Consider the following 18,233-nt stretch of genomic DNA (forward strand, 5'->3'; position numbering starts at 1 on the left):
AGCCGTACACGTGTAGGGAATGTGGGACAGCTCCACCCTCTACACCCACCGTCGCCTCCACATCAGGGAGAGGCCCTACAACTGTCGGGATTGTGGGAAGAGCTTCACGCAGAGCTCTTCCTTGACCTCCCACCAACGGACCCACCGGTAAGAGAAGCCCCGAGTGCCCCGACTGCGGGAAGAGCTTCGGCCGCTGCTCCAACTCCATCAGCCATGGGAGGACCCGCGTTGGATGATCCACAGGGACCCCCGTTGGGCACAGACCTGGTGTGCTGGTTTAATGGTAAACCAACAGGGGAAATGTCAGCAGTGACACCTGGAATGGGATGGAACACCTGGAAAGGGAATGAGAATGCCTGGAATGGGAATGGGGACATAAAGAATGGGATGGGGACAATAGCAATGGGATGGGAACACCAGGAATGGAAATGGGAAGACCTGGAATGGGAATGGGGACATTGGGAACAGACTGGGGACACTAGGAATGGGGGCAGAAGGAATGGGAATGGGGACACGTGGAATGGGGAGGGAACACCTGGAATGGAAATGGGAACACCTGGAATAGAAATGGAGACACCTGGAATGGGAACACCTGGAATGGAAATGGGAACACCTGGAATGGGAATGGAGACACCTGAAATGGAAATGGGAACACCTGGAATTGGAACGGAGACACCTGGAATGGGAACACCAGGAATGGAAATGGGGACACCAGGAATGGAAATGGGAACCCCTGGAATTGAAATGGAGACACCTGGAATGGGAACACCTGGAATGGGAATGGAGACACCAGGAATGGAAATGGGGACACCAGGAATGGAAATGGGAACACCAGGAATTGAAATGGAGACACCTGGAATGGGAACACTTGGAATTGGAATGGAGGCACCTGGAATGGGAACACTTGGAATTGGAATGGAGGCACCTGGAATGGGAACACCTGGAATGGGAACACCTGGAATGGGAACACCTGGAATGGGAATGGGGACATCAGGAATTGGAATGGGGTACCTGGGTTGGGAATGGGAACATTGGGAATGGGAACATTGGGAGCAGGTTGGGGACACCAGGAATGGGAATGGGAACATCTGGGATTTGAATGGGGACACCTGGAATTAGAATAGGTAAAACAGAGGTGGGATGGGAACACCTCGAATGGGAATGGGGACAATAGGAAGGGGAATGGAGACCCCTGGAATGGGAATGGGAACACCAAGAACTGGGAATGGGGAAAACAGAAGTGGGATGGGAAGACCAGGAACGGGAGGAGGGACAATAGGAATGGGAATGGGGACACCTAGAATGGGATGGAACACCTGGAAAGGAAATTGGAAAACGTAGAATGGGAATGGGAACACCTGGAATGGGAATGGGAACTCCTGGAATGGGAATGGGGACATCTGGAATGGGATGGGAACAACTAGAATGGGATGGGAACACCTGGAACAGGAATGCAAACCCGTGGAATGGGAATGGGAACACCCGGGCCCGGGCTGTGTCCCTGGTGAAACAGGAGGCCAGGCCCAAAAGAGTTAACTAAGAAATTTGGGCCTGCTAACAAGCTCCCAACAGCCAAGACCATCTGGGCTCGTTCTGTTCTACTGACTGGAGCAAAGCTTCAGAGAATAGTACAGGAACATGTCCAAGGCCTAGAGGGGATAAATTAGAGAGACAGCAGGATCAGGGAGACATTGGAAGAGGAGGAATAGGCCGGGAGCCAGGGCTTTTTCCAAGCTTCAGTGAGCGGGTCAAGAACAATGGAAGAGAAGGAAGGTCAAGCTTAGGAAGAGGAGTTGAAGCCCCCAGAGCCATGGAGGAAGAGTGGAAGTCCCCTCAGGATTGAGGGCCAAGAGAAGCACCGCCCCAAGCCCCGCCGGAGCTCCACCTATACTCGGCCTATTATTAATATGCAGAGATAGAGGTTGGAATCACTTGAATATGCATTTAATCACAGCTGAAGATTGTATAAAAATGCTGATTTTGTGTGAAGCCTTGGAGCAAGTTTGTCCAGCGCCAGCTGGCTTGCTCCCAACGTTGAATAAACAAATACCTTGCTGCTTAAAGATAAAAAAGTCTCTGAGCAGTTTCTCGGACCGATTTTTCGGATTCAGCGCCCAGTCAGTCCCAGGATGATCCCAGTCACTCCTGGTCTCTCCCAGTTGCTCCCAGTTTCCTCCTTGTGGTCCCACTCATTCCCAGTTGCCCCCAGAAGCTTCCAGCATGATCCCAGTTGCTCACAGCCACTTCCAGTCATCCCCAGTGCACTCCCAGTTGCTCCCAGTATGATCCCACTCACCACCTGCATGATCCAACTCACTCCTGGTATGATCCCAGTATGACCCCAGTCACCCTCAGTGTGGTCTCAGTTGCTCCCAGCATGGGCCAAGCTGCTCCCACTGTGATCCCAGTATGGTCCCAGTTGCTCCCAGTTTCCCCTAGTACAGATCCAGTCACTCCAAGTATGATCTCAGTCCTCCCTCCTGAAAGTCCCAGTCAATCCCAGTTGCTTCTGTTGTAAATCCAGTCACTCAATTCCTTCCAGTTGCTCCCAACCTGGTCCTAATTCCCCTTCACGTAGTCCCAGTCACTCCCAGTACAGTCCCAGTTACTCCCAGTACAGTCCCAGTTACCCCCACCATGGTTGCAGACACTCCCAGTAGATCCCAGTAGAGCCCTCAGCAAGCCCATAGTCCTTTCCAGTCACTCCCAGATGCCCCAGTAACATTCCAGTTTCCACCAGTATGATCCCAGTGACTCCAAGGCACTCCCACTATATCCTATGTGGCCTCCAGTTGCTCCCAGTAGGCCTTGGTGTGGTCCCAGTTGCTCCCAGTATGATCCCTGTTGCCCCAGTTCTGGTCCTGGAGGGTCCCAGTGTGCTCAGATCCTGCTCCCGGGGGGGTCCTGCTGGGTCCCAGTCCTGGTCCCGGTGTATCCTGGTGTCCCGGTCCATCCCAGTCTGTCCCAGTCCATCCCAGTCCGTCCCCGTCCGTCCCTGTCCATCCCAGTCCATCCCAGTCCGTCCCAGTCCCTTCCCAGCAGCCGCCGCCGTTTCCCGGGTCCTGCCCCCCCGCCCCCCCAAGATGCTGACGGGGGTCGGGGCTCCGTCTTTGCCTTCGTCTCCCTGGGCCTGCCTGGAATGAAGGGGCCGCTGGGACACTGCGGGACCTCCTGAAACCAAAGGAACCCTGGGAGAATTTGAATACTCCTGGAATCAAGGCACAATTGGGACACTGCAGGGCCCTGTGGAAAAAAAGGAACCTTGTGACACTGCGGAATTCATGGAATCCAGGGGCCTTTGTGACAGGGGGGCCTCATGGAACCAAAGGAAGCCTGAGGTGTTTCAGAAGGTCATGGAATCAAGGGGCCACTGGGACACTGCAGGGCCTCTGGGAATTAAAGGAACACTGGGACACTGGGGCAGGACATCCCCCCTGCAATGGCCCCAAGACAATGCCCCATTTGCAAAGGGGTCAGTGCTGAGCTGAGAGGGGGCCAGGACAAGGCAGGAGATTTTGGAACCCAGACTGGTTTGACCCCAAATGAAGGCCCTGATGGTGAGGGAAGCCCTGGAGTCCAAGGACTGTCAGTCCCTGGGTTTCTACCAGAAAGGGCCAGTCCCCTTTCCCAGGGGCAGGTTCTTCCAACAGAACCCTTCTTGGGGGTGTGTGGAGATTCCTGCCTTGGCTGGGGACCCCCCAAGGTCACTGCTGGAGGTTGAGAGCAGAGATCTCCCCACGAGCGCTGGTCTGGCAGAGTTACATCCATCTCTAATTAAGAATTATTGCTTGTTTGCCAGCTTTAGTAGAATTGCTTCAACAATTGCTTTAGTGTAGTGCCCTGTCCTACCTTATCCTGTACTACTGGTAGTTTTAGTGTTTCTACTGTTCACTAAATAATTCTGACTAAAACCTTTTGTGTCATCATTTGCAAAAATAAATCATTCATTTTCTATCAATAGATCTGATTTGCCATCATTAAAGCCTGGGGGACAAACGTGTTTCAGTCCCCCCTCTAGAATTGCTCTAAATTTCAGCTGTTGGCACAATGCAAGGCTGAGATTGGATCCAGCAGTCCCCAGCACCCCAGAGGAAGTTGGGAGCTTAGGGGGACCACCCCCCTTTCCTAACCCCCAGTGCCCAAAGACCCCATGGGACCGTCCATCCCTCCAGACCACCCCCCCTTTTCCACCCCTCTCCCTGTTCCTCCCACTTTTCCATGGTCCCCTCAATCCCCAGCCACCCCAAGATCAGTTTTGGGGTCCCAACCCCCACTTTTCCCCCTTTCTCTCACCCCTTACACATCATTCCCCCAATCCCCAGCCCACTCATGCTCAGTTTGGGGGTCCCACCCTCCCCTTTTTCCCACTCTTCTGACCTCTCCCACCCCTTTCCCATCATCCCCCAATTCTCAGCCTCCCTCCCCATTCACTTTTGGGGGGTCCCACTCCTCTCCCATTTAGTGTTGGGGTCCCACCACCCCTTTTATCCCCTCTGACTCACTGATCCCCCTCTTCCCAACACCCCCTCTAACCCAAGAGCTCCTCGCCTGCAGCCGGGGGAGGCTCCCAGTAACATCAGAGCCCATGAAAGAGCCCAGCTCCCAGTGGAGCCCCAGTGGGCCAGGGCTGGAGCGCCCGAGGCACGGGAGAGGCTGGAGAGCAGGCAGGGAGCCCGCAGGCCTGCCAGCTCCCAGCTGGCAAGGGCTGCAGGCAAAGAGGCAGCTCTGCAGGCCTGGAGCAGCACAGGAGCTCTCCAGCTCTGCCCTCGGCACAGGCCTCTCCCAATGCACCAGGCACAGACGGGCACCATTGCAAAGGGGAACCTTTGAGTCCCAGTTTCGGGGGAATCACACACTCGCCCCAAGGAGCCACAGCCAAGAGTCTGGGGGCAGCACGGGGCCCTTCCTGGAAATTAGAGAACTTGCCTAATCTTTCAGTGGGCCCACTTTGCCTTTGGATTCGTTGTTTCCATTAATCACAGAGGGGGTGTTAGGCCATAAATCACCTTTAGCCAGCACACAGCAACAATTCCTCACAAGCTGCTTTGGAGAGAACACAGCTTGGGAAAAGCACTAGAACTGTAAGTTTTGTGAGAGTTACCCTTGATAAGCTTCAGGGAACAAAGCCTGGGAGAGAAAGATGTGTTCTTGAACCTGCATATCTGGAAACAAGGGCCTTCTGCAGAAAGCAGCAGGTAAGGAAGAAGATGAACAAAGGCTCAGCATTTGTGGGGGAAAATGCCCACTGGAGGAAAAAGATGCTAAAAAGACTGAAAGTGTGAACTAATTAGCATAAGCAACAAGAGAGTAAGAGTGGCTAAAATACTAATGAATGAAATGGAACAATGAAATGATGCCATTTGGCACCAATGAACAGTAATTTCTTTGTCAAAAATGTGTAAATGGGTGCAAAAGTGATGTACTGCTGTCTGTGTGAAGGCAGCATTGTTGTTGGCCACATACACAGTCAGCAAAGAAAGTAATGCCTTGCTTTGTCACACTAAACCCACGGTGTTAGAGGGTTTGATTGATCCCAACAATGTCAGAGCATTTGGCAACACCCTCAGCACTCAGTCACTTGCACTGCCAGCATGGGGGCCAAATGCTGTCCTTGGAAAAAACATGGACTGCCATCATTTCCAGAAGCCCAGCTCCAAAATTTGGATAGCACTTCCCAAATTGGATATGTCTGGGGATTGCTGCCATGCTAAAAGGGCCAGGACAGAAAGCTGCTGCTGGCCTTTGCCTGCCCTGGGAAACCTTTCCTCTGCCCCCCAGCACTGGGGCTGGGTGCTGTCCTTCCCAAGGAAAGGGACTGTCATCCCCCCCGGGAGCCACCTCCAAACCTTGGATGCCACCTGCCAACCTGACTCTGTCAGGGATTGCTCCCACCCAAAAGGGGCCAGCCCAGGAACCTGTTGCTGGCCTTTGCCTGCCCTGGGCACCCTGTCACCTGCCCCTGAAACACTGGGGCTGGGGGCTTTCCTTCCCAAGGGCAGTTAATGGTACCAACTTTCAGGAGCCCACCTCTGAGCTTTGGGCATCATCTCTGTCCTGCAAAAGGGGCCTTTCCTCAGACCCTTTGTGTTCCCTTGGTCTGTCACAGCCCCAAGAAGGCTGAGACCCTTGTTCCTGACCACTTTTAAAGAGGATTTGAAGCTTGAAGTCTTTTAGGAAACTAATCCAAAAGAGCCCCCATTTCCAGCAGTGGCTTTCCTGCATTACTGGAGGGAGCAGTGAGAATTTTGGGATGAAGTCTTTACTCTGCTGCTGATGAGCTCAGAGTCGGTGTCTCCTGTGCTCCAGCCACGGGGCAGGGTCTCCCCGCCCTTTGGTCTCTGCCTCGTGGCCACCCCTGTGCCAGGGGATACTGTGCAGGCCACCTGGAAACAAACCCATTCCAGCCCAGCATTCCCCTGTGTGCCCACTGGAATGTGCACCAGACACCCTGAGGGAAGAAACATTGCCAGAGGAGAAGACTTTGCTCTTCCTACTGCAGCCACAAATGGGAAAAATGAAACCCTCCAACTCTGTCCTTTTTGTATCAGTGAGTCAGGCACCACTTTCTTCTGGTCAGGGGGTGTGTGGGGGATAACTCCAGCCCTCCCTGCCCCCCCAGCCTTTTCACTTATTTATATGTTTTTAGCAAAGAAAGAATTTAAAGACCATCAGTTCTAAATAACATCATCCTCTTCATTATCTAGTATTCTATCCTCTATTGGTTATTGACTCTCACTTCTCACACTAATTAGTCCCCATTTTTCAGGCTTTTTATTACCCTTTTCCCAGGTAGGGAGTTTCCAACACCTATTGTATGGTCTTTGTTAACCTCTTCTTTATCTTCTAGTTCCTGCACAATGTCCTTGTGGTCTGTAAATTCTGCATTCCTTGTGTCCAGTTTCAGCAATCCATCTCTCTCCCCAGGCTTTGTTCACTGAAGCAGATCAAGGCTAGTTTAGCAAAACTCAGAGTTGCAATAATTTTCCCAAGCCTGTTCCCACAAGAGCAGGTGATGACAAACTTTGCTAAGTGCTGGTCAATAGTGACTTAAGACTAACCCACTAGGATGAATATTCTGGTTATGATTCACTAAAGCAATTAACTAACAAGTTAATGAACACCATTAATTTAAAGGAATCAGAAAATGATCTCGTTCCCAGCAGCAGCACCGAGTGCCCGGAGCCGATGTGTGCAAGTGCTGGGCTGGAGCAGAGACGTGCTGGAGGGGCAGATGGCAATGGGACAGCCCAGAAAGGGGAAATGCTTCCCCCCAGGCCAGGGAAAAGCTGGGTTGGTCTCTGCAGGCCTGGCAGGAGAGGCCTTTGCTGTCGGGGGGGGTCTGTGCAGCCCCTGAGGGGCTGTGCTGGAGGAGAAGCTGATCTCAAGGCAGGACAGAGATGCTGAAAATGTCTTTGGGTGGGCACATCCCATGATTCAGGAACACTGACAATCATCCCACAGAGCCTTGGTTGAATCATCAGGTGGGTGGTGAAGGGACAGAAGGGCCTGCAAAGCCTGGGAGCAGGTCCCCCATTCCATTGCAAGTGGAAACACCGTGGGATCTTCTGGCAGGGCAGCAGGGCTGGGCACAGGCAAGCCAGGAGATGCTGGAGGCTGTGGCAGACAGCTCTGGGCCCCAGACAATCCCTGGGCTGCCCAGGGCTGCTCTCTTGCTGCCAGACAAGGGGGTCTGGGCAGGGGAAGGCTGAGGGAGCCAGGGCTGCCGCGAGCACGGAATGGTGGAGCTGCAGGACAAGGAGCAGAACGGCCCTGCAGGGCTGCAGCAGAGCTGATGGCAGGGAGCTGCCTTCAGGGCAGGGATTCTGCCCCTGGGCTCAGCCCTGCTGAGGCCACACCTCGAGTGCTGGGCCCAGTTCTGGGCCCCTCACTTTGGGGAAGATGTTGAGGTGCTGGAGCGTGTCTGGAGAAGGGCACTGGGGCTGCTGAAGGCTCTGGAGCACAAGTGCTGTGAGGAGCAGCTGAGGGAGCTGGGCTTGCTGAGCCTGGGCAGAAGGAGGCTCAGGGGGGACCTTCTCACTCTCTACAACTCCCTGACAGGAGGGGGGACCCGGGGGGGTCGGTCTCTTCTCCCAGGTAACCAGCAGTGGGACAAGAGGGCACAGCCTAAAGCTGCACCAGGAGAGGTTTAGGTCAGACAGGAGGCTCAAGTTCTTCCCAGAAGGGGTGACTGGGTGTTGGAATGGGCTGCCCAGGGAGGGGGTGGAGTCACCGTCCCTGGAGGTGTTTCAGAAAAGACTGGATGTGGCTCTCAGGGCCATGGTCTAGTTGACAGGGTGGGGTTGGGTCATGGCTTGGACTCCATGAGCTCAGAGGTCTTTTCCCACCTCGTTGATTCTGTGATTCTGGAATGGCCCCTTGGTTCCATGAGGTTTTGCAGTGTCACAGTGGCCCTTTGATTCCATGAGGTCCCACATGTCACACTGGCAACTTGGTTCCATGAGGCTCCACAGTGGCCCCTGGGTTCCTTTAATTCCATGAGGTCCTGCAGTGTCACGATGGTCCCTTGATCCCATGAGGTTCCGCAGTGTCCCAGGGTTCCTTTGGCTCCATAAGGCTGATCTCGGGCTCTGAGACACAACTGAACCAGCAGTGGTTGTCCAGAATGTGCCCTAGAAAATATCTGTGTAACCAACGGCAATGGAGAGAAACCAGCCAAGGAAAGGAAAGAAACAATCAAGGAAGGAACTCGTGGTTCACAGAAGCAGCAAAGCAGGCAAAGGTGGGGTGTTACAGAATCCCAGAATGAAAGAATGTGCGAGTTGGAAGGGACCCCAGAGGGATCATCAAGTCCAACCCTCAGCCCTGCCCAGGTCCATCCCCAAGAGTCACAGCCTGTGCCCCAGAGGATCATCCAAACTCTCCTGGAGCTCTGTCAGCCTTGGTGCTGTGCCCACTGCCCTGGGGAGCCTGTTCAGGGCCAACCACCCTGGGGGGGAAGAACCTCTTTCTAACATTCAACCTGAGCCTGGCCTGACACAACTCCAGGCCATTCCCTGGGGGCTGTCCCTGGTCCCCCCAGAGCAGAGCTCAGGGCCTGCCCCTCCTCTGCCCCTCCTGAGGAAGTTGGAACTGCCATGAGGTCTCCCCTCAGTCTCCTCTTGTGCAGCTGAACACCCCAAGTGCCCTGAACTGCTCCTCCTTTGGCTTCCCCTGCAGAGTTTTCCCCATCCTGGGGGCCTCCTTTGGACACTCTCTACTGGCTCCATCTCTTCCTTCCATTGTGTCCCCCCCGAGTGCCCCACTATTGAGGTGAGGCCGCCCCAGGGCAGAGCAGAGCGGGACAATCCCCTCCCTGGCCCGGTCATGCTGGGCCTGATGCCCCCAGGACAGGGTTGTCCCTCCTGGCTGCCAGGGCACTGCTGACTCCTGGCCAAGTGGGCACCCCCCAGGACCCCCAGGCCCCAGCACTGCTCTCCAGCCTCTCATTCCCACTCTGTCCCCACATCTGGGGTTGCCCCATCCCAGGGGCAGAATCCGGCACTGCCCCTTGTTGAACTTCCATGGGTGGTGATTCCCAGCCCTGGCATCTGTCCAGGTCTCTCTGCAGGGCCTCCCTGCCCTCCAGGGACTCAGCAGCTCCTCCCAGGTTGGGGTCATCTGCAAACTTGCTCCATGTCCCTTCCAGTGCTGCGCCCAAGTCATGGATGGAGATGTTGGAGAGCACAGGGCCCAGATGGAGCCCTGGGGAACCCCCCTAGTGACCCCCATCTGATGTCCCCCCAGTCACTGCCACCCTCTGTGCCCGACCCGGGAGCCCATTGCTCGCCCAGCACAGGGTGTGTTTATCCAGCTCTGGGCTGGACACTTTGTCCAGAGGGATCTGGGCACAGACATTATGGGAAGCTTCACTAAAACCCAAAAAGGTCCCATCAACTGGCTTCCCTTGATCAGCCAGGGGGTGATGTTGTCATAAAGTAACTCAGGTGTGATCAGCAGGCCTTTCCTCTGGGGAAGCCGTGCTGGCTGTGATACCCCACAGCAGGGTGGGAGCTCAGGGGTCACCCCAGACCCCCTTTTTCCCACTTTTCCCCCGTGGCCACTGCAGCACCGGCTGTTGGGTGGAGGGGAACCGCCCATCAGCCCCCCAGGGATGAACAGGGGGCTTGGGGACCCCCCCAGTGCAGATCCAACCCCCCCAGAGCCCCAGGGAACTGCTCCAGGGCTCAAGTGATGGGGACACCAAGGGACCCCCATGGGACTTCTCTTTCTGCTGTCCAACCCCCCTTTTCTGCCCCTCTCCCACCCCTTTCCTATGGTCCCCACAACCCCCACATCCGCCCTGCACTCAGTTTGGGGCTCCCACCCCCCTCCCAATAACTTTGGGGTCTCAACACCCTTCACACTCAGTTTTGGGGGTCTCAGCCCACCACTTTTCCCTTCTTTCCCACCCCTTTCCTATTGTCCCACTAAACCACAGCTTCCCTGTACTCCCTGTGGGGGTCCCACCCCTTTAGCCCCTCAGCTGAAGGGGTCCCACCCCCCCTTTTCCCACCTTTTCTCCCCTTTCCTGCTCCCTTTCCCCCATCCCCCCTGTGGTAGGGGGAGTTCAAGGCTTAGACGAAGTTGATTGGAGAAGTCCTGCCCTGGAGTCCCGAGGTGCAGAACGGACTCCCTGGCTTTCTAAACTCCTGCTTCCAAAGGAGCCTGGGGGCAACTGGATCCAATCTCAGCTTTGGGTTATGCCAATGGTTTGAATTTAAGGAATTATAGAGATGGGATTGAACCAGTTTTGTCCCACAGGTTTTAATGATGGAAAAGCAGATATATTTATATCAATGAACTACTTATTCTTAATAATGATTGGACAAAAGGACTAAACCAGAATTATTTACTACACAACATACACAGCAAAACTACCAGTAGTACAGGATAAGATAGGACAGGGCACTACACTAAAGCAATTGTTGAAGCAATTCTACTAAAGCTGGCAAACAAACAATAATTCTTAATTAGAGATGGATGGAACTCCCCCAGAGCAGCGCTCGTGGGGAGATCTCTGCTCTCAACCTCCAGCAGTGACCTTGGGGGGTCCCCAGCCAAGGCAGGAATCTCCACACACCCCCCAAGAAGGGTTCTGTTGGAAGAACCTGCCCCTGGGAAAGGGGACTGGTCATTTCTGGTAGGAACCCATGGACTGACAGTCCTTGGACTCCAGGGGTTCCCTCACCATCAGGGGCTTCATTTGGGGTCAAACCAGTCTGGGGTCCAACATCTCCTGCCTTGTCCCGGCCCCCTCTCAGCTCAGCACTGACCCCTTTGCAAATGGGGCATTGTCTTGGTGCCATTGCAGGGGGGATGTCCTGCCCCAGTGTCCCAGTGTTCCTTTAATTGCCAGAGGCCCTGCAGTGTCCCAGTGGCCCCTTGATTCCATGACCTTCTGAAACACCTCAGGCTTCCTTTGGTTCCATGAGGCCCCCCTGTCACAAAGGCCCCTGGATTCCATGAATTCCGCAGTGTCACAAGGTTCCTTTTTTTCCATGGGGCCCTGCAGTGTCCCAATTGTGCCTTGATTCCAGGAGTGTCCAAATTCTCCCAGGGTTCCTTTGGTTTCAGGAGGTCCCGCAGTGTCCCAGCGGCCCCTTCATTCCAGGCAGGCCCAGGGAGACGAAGGCAAAGACGGAGCCCCGACCCCCGTCAGCATCTTGGGGGGGCGGGGGGGCAGGACCCGGGAAACGGCGGCGGCTGCTGGGAAGGGACTGGGATGGACTGGGATGGACTGGGATGGACTGGGATGGACTGGGATGGGCTGGGATGGACTGGGACAGACTGGGATGGAATAAGACACCAGGATACACCGGGGCGAGGACTGGGACCCAGCAGGACCCCCCGGGAGCAGGATCTGAGCACACTGGGACTCTCCAGGACCAGAAATGGGGCAACAGGGATCATACTGGGAGAAACTGGGGCCACACTGAGGGCTACTGGGAGCATCTGGAGGCCACACAGGATATAGTGGGAGGGCCTTGGAGTCACTGGGATCATACTGGTGGAAACTAGAATGTTACTGGGGCATCTGGGAGTGACTGGGAAGGACTACGAGCATGCTGAGGGCTCTACTGGGATATACTGGGAGTGTCTGCAACCATGCTGGGAGTAACTGAGACCACACTGAGGGTGACTGGGGTCATACTGGGATCATACCAGGAGTGAGTAGGATCATGCAGGAGGTGATTGGGATCATACTGGGAGAACTGGGAGTGCACTGGGAATGACTGGAAGTGGCTGTGAGCAACTGAGATCATGCTGGAAACTTCTGGGGGCAACTGGGAATGAGTGGGACCACATGGAGGAAACTGGGAGCAACTGGGAGAGACCAGGAGTGACTGGGATCATCCTGGGACTGACTGGGCGCTGAATCCGAAAAATCGGTCCAAGAAACTGCTCAGAGACTTTTTTATCTTTAAGCAGCAAGGTATTTGTTTATTCAACGTTGGGAGCAAGCCAGCTCACGCTGGACAAACTTGCTCCAAGGCTTCACACAAAATCAGCATTTTTATACAATCTTCAGCTGTGATTAAATGCATATTCAAGTGATTCCAACATCTATCTCTGCATATTAATAATAGGTGGAGTATAGGTGGAGCTCAGGCGGGGCTTGGGGCGGTGCTTCTCTTGGCCCTCAATCCTGAGGGGACTTCCACTCTTCCTCCATGGCTCTGGGGGCTTCAACTCATCTTCCTCAGCTTGACCTTCCTTCTCTTCCATTGTTCTTGACCCGCTCACTGAAGCTTGGAAAAAACCCTGGCTCCCGGCCTATTCCTCCTATTCCAATGTCTCCCTGATCCTGCTGTCTCTCTAATTTATCCCCTCTAGGCCTAGGACATGTTCCTGGACTATTCTCTGAAGCTTTGCTCCAGTCAGTAGAACAGAACGAGCCCAGATGGTCTTGGCTGTTGGGAGCTTGTTAGCAGGCCCAAATTTCTTAGTGAACTCTTTTGGGCCTGGCCTCCTGTTTCACCAGGGACACAGCCCGGGCCCGGGTGTTCCCATTCCCATTCCACGGGTTTGCATTCCTGTTCCAGGTGTTCCCATCCCATTCTAGTTGTTCCCATCCCATTCCAGGTGTCCCCATTCCCATTCCAGGAGTTCCCATTCCCATTCCAGGTGTTCCCATTCCCATTCCACGTGTTCCAATTCCCTTTCCAGGTGTTCCATCCCATTGAGGTGTCCCCATTCCCATTCCTATTGTCCCTCCTCCCATTCCTGGTGTTCCCATCCCACTTCTGTTTTCCCCATTCCCAGTTCTTGGTGTTCCCATTCCCATTCCAGGTGTCTCCATTCCCATTCCTATTGTCCCAATTCCCATTCCAGGTGTTCCTATCCCACCTCTGTTTTCCCTATTCCCATCCCAGGTGTTCCCATTCCCATTCCAGGTGTCCCCATTCCAATTCCTGGTGTCCCCAGTCTGCTCCCAATGTTACCATTCCCATTTCACGTGTCCCCATTCCAATTCCATGAGTTCCCATTCCCATTCCTGATATCTTCAACCTGCTCCCAATGTTCCCATTCCCAATGTTCACATTCCCATTCCCAATGTCCCCATTCCCAATCCAGGTGTTCCTATTCCCATTTCAGAGTTTCCCATTCCCATTCCTGATGTCTCCATTCCCATTCCAGGTGTCCCCATTCCCATTCCTGGTGTCCCCATTTCCATTCCAGGTGTTCTCATTCCCATTCCAGGTGTTCCCATCCCCATTCCAGGTGTCCCCATTCCCATTCCTGCTGCCCCCATTCCCATTCCTAGTGTCCCCAGTCTGCTCCCAATGTCCCCATTCCCATTCCAGGTCTTCCCATTTCCATTCCTGCTGTTTCCATCCCATTGCTATTTTCCCCATCCCATTCCTGTGATCCCCATTCCCATTCCAGGCATTCTCATTCCCATTCCAGGTGTTCCCATTCCCATTCCAGGTGTCCCCATTCCCATTCCCCCTGTTCCCATTCCCATTCCGGGTTCCCAGTGAGGAACTGAGGGATGCCGGAGCAGGAGCCAGAATTTATTGCCCAAAGCAGGAGATTTTCACACCAAAATTAACCCCCGGTTATGTCACCACTGTCCCCGTGATGTCACCAATGTCCCCGTGATGTCACCAATGTTCCTTTGATGTCACCAATGTCCCTGTGATGTCACTGCTGTCCATGTGATGTCATCGATGTCCCCATGATGTCACCACTGACATTTCCCCTGCTGGTTTACCTTAAAACCAGCACACCAGGTCTGTGCCCAACGGGGGTCCCTGTGGATCATCCAACGCGGGTCCTCCCATGGCTGATGGAGTTGGAGCAGCGGCCGAAGCTCTTCCCGCAGTCGGGGCACTCGGGGCTTCTCTTACCGGTGGGTCCGTTGGTGGGAGGTCAAGGAAGAGCTCTGCGTGAAGCTCTTCCCACACTCCCCACAGTGGAAGGGCCTCTCCCTGATGTGGATGCGACGGTGGGTGTAGAGGGTGGAGCTGTCCCACATTCCCTACACGTGTAGGGCTGTTCCCCAGTGGGGATGTGCTGGTGGCTGAGCAGCTTGGTGCTTGTGCTGAAGCTCTTCCCACATTCCAAGCACTTGTAGGGCCATTCCCTGGTGTGGATGCAACGGTGTTTGCAAAGGCTGGAGCTGTCCCTGAAGCTCTTCCCACACTCCGCACACGTGTAGGGCCTTTCCCACTGTGGATCATCTGGTGTCGGAGCAGGTGGGAGCTCCGAGTGAAGCTCTTCCCACATTCCTCACACATGTAGGGCCTTTCCCCACTGTGGATCATCTGGTGTTGGAGCAGGTTGGAGCTCTGAGTGAAACTCTTCCCACACTCCCCACATGTGTAGGTCCGTTCCCCACTGTGGATGCGACGGTGCATGCGGAGGTTGGAGCTCTGATTGAAGCTCTTCCCACACTCCGCACACGTGTAGGGCCTTTCCCCACTGTGGATCATCTGGTGTTGGAGCAGGTGGGAGCTCCGTTTGAAGCTCTTCCCACACTCCGCACAGGTGTAGGGCCGTTCCCCAGTGTGGATGTGCTGGTGCCTCAGGAGATGGGTGCTCCTGCTGAAGCTCTTCCCACATTCCAAACACCTGAAGGGCTTTTCCCTGCTGGGAGGCTGCTCAGGGACCACCAGCTCGCAGCTCCGCCTCAAGCTCCGGCCGCCTTCCCGGCACACGCTGGCTCTTTCCTCCTCACAGCCCCCTGGGCTGGCTTTGGAGCCCCTCCTGCGGGGGCATCTCCGGCCCTTTTCCTCCCCGCTGCCTTCCTGCGCCAGGGAGCCCTTCAAAACGGCCTCTCCCACCAGGCTCTGCCGCCGGGATTTGTCCTCCGCACTCTCCGGCCTCACCTCGGGGCCTGGGGCAGGAAGCAACAAGGACAGGCAGGGGATTTGCCTCCGGCCCACAGGGAAGCCCAAGGACATCCCCCCAACTCCGGCCCCGGCAGGACAGCCACAAAAGACAAAAGACCAACCCAAAGGGGCACTGACTTCCTCCTCACCTGCCTGGGGGGCCCGCGGCATCTTCCTCTTCCTCGCAGCCTCCTCCTCCATCCGCCCAACCTTTGGGAAGCAGAAATCCTTATGGGGGGGGAAAAGAAGGAGTGAGTGCGTTGCCTTTGGGGTTCCTCCTGCCCAAGTCCAGCTCTAGGACTCACCACGCATCTTGTGTCCATAAAAACCCCCAAAACACCAACATTCAGCCCAAAAACCCCTCCCAGGAGTTCCCCCTCTCTGCTCTCTGGGATTAGGGGTGTCCCCCCTGTCTGGCCTGATGGCACTTCTGCCTGCATTGGGGTTCCCCCTTCTCCCGGCTGCCGGGGGTCCCCCGGTTCCGGGGGGTTCCCACTCTCCGGGGTCCCCTTTAGTGTTGCCAGGGGGGTCCCAGGGCTCACTTCTCCCCACTCTGCCTCCCGGGGCCGGCCGGCCCTCCTCTCTCGCCTCCCACCCTCGCAAACCTCTTGGCGCTCTCGGCTCCCACCCCGCCTCAAGGCCCCCCCTCCTCTCCACACTCCAAGGCCTTCCCCCTCTCCGGGACCCCCGCTTAAGGGGCCCGGCGCTCCCTCTCTGCTCCCCCCCTCCAGCATTCCGGGGGTCCCCCAGCTCCGGGATCGCCCCTCTCTGCTCTCCCCACTCCGCGGATACCGGGGTTCCCCCCCGGCTCTCACAGGGAGCCCCCAAACCGCTCTCGCCCCCCCCGCCATTGCCGAGCGACCGCCAGGACCTTTTGGCTGCTCTTCTTTGTGCTCCCGCTCGGCTCCTCCCTCGGCTGGGCCGCCGCTTTTGGCGGGTTTCCTCCTCCGGGATCCGCCCCCTGCAGCCCTTCCCCCCCTGGCCCAGCCCCCTTGGGCCCCCCTTGGGTCCCCCTTGCCCAATAAGTCTGATTATACAGACAAGCAATTGGTTTTAATCCACAAAACCCAAATGTAGAACCCAGAACCCTGGGCCATCAACAAAGTGGTGTTCCTTGGCCCCCCCCAGTCCAAAGTAAAGGGAGAGGGGAAAAATACCTGCTGGTGGGAGAGCTGTTGCAGTCTGGTCAAAAGTGGTGGTTGCAGTCCAGTTGAGGGTGGTGGTCTCAGGCTGGTTGAGAGCGGTGTGCTGCAGTCCTCCTCTGGATCCCACGAGTGGTAAAAAGGTTCTGAAACTCCAGGTTTATATATTCTCCAGTTCAGGCAGGAATGCCCAGTCCTCCCCTCAGAGCGGGGAATTCCATAAAAGGATGCTTAGTTCTTCCCTCAGAGCGGGGAATTCCATAAAAGGCTATGAGGATACTCAGAGAGGGGAATTCCATAAAAGGATATGAGGACAGGAACACCCCCCCCCACCTCACAGGCCTCCCCCCCCCCCAACAACAGTTCCTGGGAAAATGGCATGGAAGGCCATAGAATACACAGTTTTGGGCTACACCCATCCAGTGAGGAATCGGTCCCAACTGTTCTAACTAGGACAGGATTCCAGAGTGGGATCAGGTGGAATTGTGGACTGGGATAAGGGCTGGATTCTGGAGTGGGATTGGGGTGGGATTGGGGTTGGATGGATGGAGCAGGACCAGGAGGGAATCCAGAGCAGTTCCTACTCTCCCTGGGCTCCACAGTCGGCTCCATCCCCTGGGATGGGAACAGGGACATGGTGACTCCTTTCCCCGCTCTCATCCCAGCAGGAATCACAGCCTGAGCGATCCTGGAGCTGGATCTGCCCCTTCCCTCTCCCTGCGGAAAGGCAGGAGCTGCTGGCAGAGCTCATCCTGCTGCTCCCACCCACCCCGGCCCCCCTGCGGCTCTTCCCGATGGATCAACTTCCTGCTTTTTCCCGTGTGAAACCCAGGACCACAATTATTCCTGAGGCTTTAATTTGGGTGTGAAAATCTCCTGCTTTGGGCAATAAATCCTGGCTCCCTCCTCTGGCCTCCGGCAGTTCCTCTGTGGGAACCAGGAATGGGGACAGGGGGGCTTGGATGGGGACACTGGGAACAGGCTGGGGACACCAGGAATAGGACTGGGGATGTCAGGACTGGGATGGGAACACTGGGAATGGGAATGGGGATGTGGAAGACCAGGATGGGAACAAGGGGGACAGGAATGGGGGACACTGGGAGCAGGTTGGGGACAGCAGGAATGGGAATGGGGACTTGGGGGACCAGGATGGGGACACTGGGAACAAGTTGGAGTCACCAGAAGTTGGGAATGGGGATACCAAGAGCAGGCTGGGGACACCAGGAACAGGGAATGGGAACACCAGGAGACAATGGGGAAAGGGATGAGGACACCAGGAACAGGATGGGAAAGCCAGCAAAAGGTTGGGGACAACAGGAACTGGGAATGGGGACATCAGGAGTTGGGAATGGCAACACCAGGAATGGGAATGGGGACATGGGGGACCAGGATGGGGTCATGGGGAACAGGTGGGGCATTACCAAGACCTGGTAATGGGAAGACCTGGAGAGGGAATGGGAATGTGGGGGACCAGGATGGGGACACTGGGGACAGGAACAGGGACACTGGGAGCAGGCTGGGCATTACCAGCAATGGGAATGGGCACGGCAGGAACAGGAATGGGCACAGCAGGAACTCTGTGTCTCTGCTGGCCCCCTGGGCTGTGCCTTGGAGCCCTGACAGCTCCTGCAGGTCGCAGCTTTCCCAAGGCCTGGCAGCCCTCGCTGCCGTTGCCGGTCCTGCAGCGCCGGGCGGGACGCGCTGCGGATCCCGCCGGGCTCCGGCGCTGCCACGGAACCCGCCGGCACCGTCAGCC

General features: G+C 55.8%; 1 protein-coding gene across 1 annotated transcript in view; it reads left to right on the top strand.

The window, feature by feature from the left end:
• The window catches only part of LOC135404434 (class I histocompatibility antigen, F10 alpha chain-like), a 214,735-nt gene that overhangs the window by 42,931 nt on the left and 153,571 nt on the right, over positions 1-18,233 (top strand). The gene's annotated exons all lie outside the window — the stretch shown is intronic.

The sequence above is a fragment of the Pseudopipra pipra genome, chromosome W (genome assembly GCF_036250125.1).
Source record: "Pseudopipra pipra isolate bDixPip1 chromosome W, bDixPip1.hap1, whole genome shotgun sequence".
Classification (NCBI taxonomy): Eukaryota; Metazoa; Chordata; class Aves; order Passeriformes; family Pipridae; genus Pseudopipra; species Pseudopipra pipra.